Source organism: Sus scrofa, chromosome 10, assembly GCF_000003025.6.
Source record: "Sus scrofa isolate TJ Tabasco breed Duroc chromosome 10, Sscrofa11.1, whole genome shotgun sequence".
NCBI classification, from domain to species: Eukaryota; Metazoa; Chordata; class Mammalia; order Artiodactyla; family Suidae; genus Sus; species Sus scrofa.
Window position 1 is genome coordinate 38,032,433 of NC_010452.4, and position 6,345 is coordinate 38,038,777.

General features: G+C 37.4%; 1 long non-coding RNA gene across 2 annotated transcripts in view; it reads right to left on the reverse strand.

Moving 5' to 3' along the window:
* Window positions 1-5,968, reverse strand: part of LOC106505141 — a 28,326-nt gene extending 22,358 nt beyond the window's left edge. Inside the window, exons 1-2 of one of the 2 annotated variants that reach the window (XR_002336131.1) lie at window positions 906-5,968; window positions 375-429 (exon numbers count right to left, since the gene is read on the reverse strand). This is a non-coding gene — a long non-coding RNA (uncharacterized LOC106505141). Of the gene's footprint in view, window positions 1-374 lie in introns of both variants that reach the window. The other variant, XR_002336130.1, reaches the window with a different exon arrangement.

A 6,345-nucleotide genomic window follows, 5' to 3' on the forward strand; every position in this document is an offset into this window, starting at 1 on the left:
TTTGCTCAAGTCCTCAGAAATTTTGCTTATTGCCAACAACTCCCCCATAGTATTAAGGCATTTGGGATTTGCTTTACAATATTTAAGGTAGATTCTTTTTCCATTGGTCTGTCCGATATTCTATGCTTTTTAGTTCTCAGAGGAGCTGGGAAGTTACAATCTTCTATGACCTTAAAAAAGGATTATTTAAATCTTACCTACATTTAAGCCTGACCTCTGTCGTTCTCCATGACTCAAGCAGAAACAAATATATTTACATATTATAAAGTACCAAAGAGAAGATGTAATCCTGGAGAAGAAAAATTAAGTAGAGCTCCATGTAAATTAACCTTCCAGGAGATCCCTTTATCTCCACAGCAAGATATTTGTTTTACCTTTAGGAACTGTTGACGTTAACTGTTCAACACCTCAGAGTATGTCTTGAGGTTTCTAAGAAAGAAAAAAATATATATAATCTTCGGCTTAGAAGACTAACACCTGACAAAAAGGCTGATCAAGAGTTTACAGAAAGGTTGGAGGGAGACACTTGAATCCATTTCCATCCTATTAACTTTATTACTTGTTTTTATAGTTAGCTTCTAACTGAAGACGCATCAGAGGTTATGCTCTTTAACTTTTGCCAGTGTCTATGTTTATCCCTATTCCTTATTGCCCTGGTCACCTTTATATAGCTCACTTGAGCCATTCCAAGTGGATTTTGTGCCACATGAACCTGGTAACCGAACATTTGCGGCCAAGGCCATTCATTCTACTCAGTTCTTAGGTAAAGCTTTATCCCTTTTGCTCCTGGGAAGAAGGTCCTAGAAACATTCCCCATTAGACTAGTAATATCAGATGCCTGGTGATTGCCAGTGACTTTCCGCCCTTGGCTTTGAAACTCCCAACCTTTCTCCTAAAATCCTTACCATTTTCTGATTGAGGAGTTCTAGAGTTATCTTTGCCTTTGTATACGGAAAGCCTCAAGGAATATTATCTGACTTGATTTTAGATTTGCATGTTGGGCAGCAGAGAGTACTTTTGCAAACTTTGGACACAAATCTGTTACTCTCCCCTTAATGGCTTCAAAGCCATTCCCAAGGAAGACTGCTCATTCTCACTCCAGCAAAAGTACTGCTGTGGGGAAAGGAGAGCATCACAGCGTTAGTCAACAAGATCAAAATGAGAGCTGATTTTCTAAGATACCTAGCTAAGATACCTAAAGACAACTGGGTTTAGGAGCCATAGGTCTAGACTTCCACAATTGAGGCAAGTAAACAATGTTTTAAATCAACATTGAATGACAGGTTTCCAAATCTGAAGTTGGCTTTCTGTTTTGGTGGCAGTTAATGTAGCTGAATATTTTCCCCCCAGATGTTAGCCGCTTATCTTGGTGTGAGCTTTTCAATAGATTGTCTAAGATAAAATATTTGTAGCAAAAAAAAATAGACATAATTAAGGAGTTTGTAAAAGATTTATTTTTCTAAAACAGGCCTGAATGGAAGCTGATGTTCCTCTTTCAAAACACGGCAATCCGATCAAGACAAGCTTGCATGTACCCCAGACTGACTGCCCTTCTCCAGATGGCCAAGGTCTTTAATACCTCTTCTCCCTCCCCCTCCCTCATCTCCCTGGAAAACATTCTGAATAGGAAGGAGGGAAAGAGCTGGAAATACTAACTCCCCCTAGACAGCTCACAGAGAGAGGAAAGATTTGGTACTCCCCCATTCCTGCCTCCTTTCCTGATGACACAATTGAAAAGATCCCTCATTCTCTAGCTCTTGCCTTACTCACCACTGTCACCTCCCAGCTGCTGTCCTACTTCATCAATGAATGCTCTCTCCAGGGAAAAGTCTCCTATTCATTGGTACTCAGACATTCTTGGGTAATTGTTAAACTGGAAATTGCTTTTTAAAAAAGCCCTCCAGCTTATCTCACATAACACTTTAAAAGTTAAGACTTACCATTCACATAATCACAAGCTGACAGCAATCTGCAGGTTGAGTGATTCTGATTTTTTTTTTCTCTCTCTCTCTCTGGTAGAAGCAGGTGGGTTGATATAATGCCAGCCTTAAATAGAAGCTTTATTTATAGCTTTAGCAGAATGAGCAAAGAGCTGGCATAATCAAGAGAGGACTGCATATTTTAAGGAAGGCCTTACCTTTAATATGCAAAATAGCCATTAGAAGACCACAAAAATGCAAATTTACATTCTCCTAAATTGGTTAACTGTATTAATTCCAATAAAGTTCAAAAGATAACTTTCCACACTGCAAATGGGTCAAAGTTGTGCCTATTCTACAAGGACAAAACAAACACAAAACAGAAATTTGGTTGCTATGTTAACTTTCTTCATTTCATTTTGTTGCACACCTCCAATTCTAAATTGCTTTCATATTTTTAATCTCCACTATGATGAAATCAATACAATGTGTAATACCATTATAATCAACAAATAATGACCAAGCAGGGGAGTAATTCAGACTTGCAAAAAAAAAGTCAGTCTTTACAACAGTGTGTCGAACAGCACACTGAATCATATATGTATCTATGTGACGGCAAGAGAGAGGAACTGAGTCATGAGCAACCTTTTTTAGAGGCTGTTTGCAAGAAAACATGCTCTTTTCCTCCCCAGTTATAAAGTCAGATGTACCCCACACGTGTGTTGCTTTGACATGCAAGTCATTTGTCTTATATTTTAGTTTTTTCCTTTTCCATATGGTATGAAATGCCCCAATAATTTAAAAGCTATTGTTTATATATACATATATAAATATATGGGGGGAGGGTGATTTGATTTCTTTTTTTAAGTGTTTAAAATGTAACTGTTTTTAAAGTTGATAAGCTTGAGCTGGAGGGGCGGGAGAAACAGGATGTGTGTCTGTGTTTTTCTTTACTGTCTTATCAAAATCTTATTCTGGGAAAATCCCATGATTGGAAGCTACTAACCAACAACCTATAAAACTTTTTTTTAAAATGCCTGATAGCTTGTTTTTGTTCTCAAAAAAATTAGTGCTAATGACAAAAGTATCTTGATTTAGGTTTGTGTCTCATTGGCTACTCTTAATGATTTATTGTGGGCATGTTTTATTTTTAACATGTAAAAACAAGTTAACTTATTTTATTAACATGTAAAATAAGTTAAGAACACATGTTTTCTTTACTGATGTAAAGGGCTTAAGCATTTGACATCCCAACTAAATCCATGTGCGTATTAAAGAAATGAAATGTAATAAAAGATCACTGAAATCATTGATCAGAAAATAATTCCTTATTGAGACAGGTAGGTTATACAAGCCTTACCAGGAACACGAAGTTGCTTAAATGTCTTCAACATTCTTATTCCAATGAATAATCTTCAAATAACTCCAGTCAGAGAAGCATCAGAGCCAGTGGATTCTGGTTCTAATGCTAGAGTGAGTAAAACCACTCAGAGAGGAATCAGAGTCAGGCTTTCTGGTTCTTCATAAGCAAAATGACCAAGGGGCTGTGATTTGACCAGCTGAATATCCAAATCTAGGTAATACCAACCACACTAGGAAGATATTCTACTTTACTGAAGGTAAATACTGTATCACTTGTAAAATCATCTCATCCATTTGATTCAGTGACATAAGCAAGTAACAGCCATGACTTTAGGTATGAAATATGTTTGAGCAAGAACTGTAGGGTTCACCAGCCATATACACATCATCATTATCTGGTAATTCTCTCTGAGTTAGCTTTCACTCAGTCAACTATCTGTGATCAAGATAGGAAGGCACAAAAAAATCAGCAAGAGGAAAATCTTTTCTGGCATCCTCAGGAAAACTTATAACAAGGGAAGTAAGTTTATCTAGTGTTAAAGAGGGAAAGAATTGAAAATGTAAAATTGCACCTGTGCAATCTTTCTTCTGGGGGCAGAGGTGCTCTCTCCTTACCTTTGGTGCTTAAAGGAGTGGGTGTTAGGGAGGTGTGCTCAGGTAGCTTTCATCCTGCTGAATCATCTTCACCCCCTAGCACCTTGGACGCCTTCCAGGGAAGAGGGAGGAGGTAGAAAGCTGGGAGAATGGAACCTGGAAGCCATACTGATAAATGACAAGAGAGCCCAAGACTCACCTCCAGGCAGCAGCAGATGCTCCAATTCTGAGGCTGCTAGCAAGAATTCACAAAAGGCTCCCTTGCTATTCTTTCATTGCAAAATGCAATGCTTACCACCAGAAAGGGATTTCCTTCTTCTGGAAGGCTTTCTGGTATTGCCACAGCTGTGTGCCTAAGAGTCTCATGGCTGACAGTGGGCTTTCATTTTCTACCACTGAACTAGCATGACCAAAACAGAGAAAGATTTTCCGTGAACATAGTTTTGAATATAATGGGAATACACCTCTGCCAACCAATGTATCACAAGTTAGACTCTCCAGTAAATTCCCTGATCAGGGGGAAGAGAGACTCAATAGTCCAGGACTTGTCTTTAAACAATGATAAGAGGGAAGAAGACAATATAAGGAAATCAAATTTTTAAGTGTGAGCTAAATATACTTTTCACTCAGGAGCCTGGCTTCCAGCTCTGTCGCTATAAAGATATCCTGGCCATGAGTTGTTTCCTAAATTTAGAAGTGCACTATTGTTTGGGGTTTCTGAGTGGGCGTTGGGGGGTCATTGGTCTTTTTCTCCCTCTCATTTTCCTTGGTCATGTGCATACTGCTCCAGCTAACTGGCTGTTCATGTTTCTGCCGTCATTCGGTGTAGTTGAAATAAAAGGCTAAGTTTATTATAGAACCAATATTCTTTTCATAATTACCTCATTGTCAGACCTAAAACCCAGGACATGAAGGTTCACGTGGAATAAGGCCAAGTTAAGGAGGACATTGAGAAACCTTAATGGGATTTCTAAGGGGAAATTTACCACCCACCAGTTCTGCCACTGATGGGTAGAAAATCTGAAAACGCTGCCTTCTAGGGCTTGTCACTCTGGTGCCTTTCATCAACTCTTATAAACAATTAAATGTAAAAATTATGACCCTCTTTTAAAAGAATTTGGATTTGGGAGGAAATCTCTTGTTATAGCTATACAGGCATTGTTTCCTTCTATAATATTCTGAAATTGGTAAGTGAGGACATGAAAACACATCCAATCTCTCTATACAGTACATATGGCTTAATGCCAGATACACACTCACGCACACACACACATATATGTAATATATATATTACGAAGAACCATTTGGACAAAGATAAGGAAAAATAAAAGGCAGATGGAAAATATATGGCTTATCTGAGGATTCTCACTATTCTATTTACCTCTTATAAGGAAGACTAAGACTAGAACTCAATCACTAAGAAGATAGAGTCTGAAAGATGAAAATCCAAGAAAAGTCTCTGTGAAAAACATACTACTGCATAGATTACCTCTTTACTCAAAAGACTTAAATCTTATGTATGATTGCAGAAGTTCGTTGTGTATTAAATATATTGAACAATTTTGTTCATTGTCCCATTGGGAAATAAATCCATTTACCAGATCTTCCTCTAAGACAGAGGTACCATTTATATGAAACTTTTCTAACCACAGCATCACTCATATTATTCTTAAGGACAAGAGATCAAGCATACTAGCACCATAGCACAGAGGCAATTCACCACATTTCATCTCTTCTTTTAGTCATGTGCTATTAGCTGAATGTACAAAAGTCTAATAGTTTATGTCATATTAAATATATTCAGTGTTCTCATGAAAGTTAGATAAACCTTTTTTTAAGCACATACACACACAAATCCATACCATGGTGTCTGGTTTCTCTAAGCTTCACTGTCTTATCAGTTCAAATGTCCTGCTGGGAATTAATTTACTGAGCACAGAAAAAATACAAATGCGAAGTGATTCCCAAGTCAGCTCTACCATCTTGACTTACATAACCTCTCCTATTTTAGTAACACCTGGAGAATCCAGTTGCCTCTACTTGAGTGCTCTCAAGAGCCTTCCACAGCATTGCAATTAAAAAAAAAAAAAAAAAAAAAAAACCAAACTGGTATTAATGCAGGGCTGGCTTCAAATACTTAGCAGCTGTTTTCTGTCCTGAGTCTTCTAGAATCAAAAAAATGGGTTCACAGAAGTGCAAAGTAACTGAAAAGTGTTCCCTGGCTGGCAAATCAAGACATGAGTAGTTTATTGTTTTAATTCAGCGTATTTTCAAAATAGCATTTGATAAGAGCTGCAGAGCACAAGCTTTTCAAATAAATGGCAGAGAAAAATAAATATAAATAATAGAATTTCATTTTTCAAATGTTTGGTATTTATGTATGCGATAATGTCTCTAATATTGATCTTCAGAGTTTGGGTTCAAAACGAGTACACAGATTCTATATTAAAAGTCATTTTTAATGTCTGTG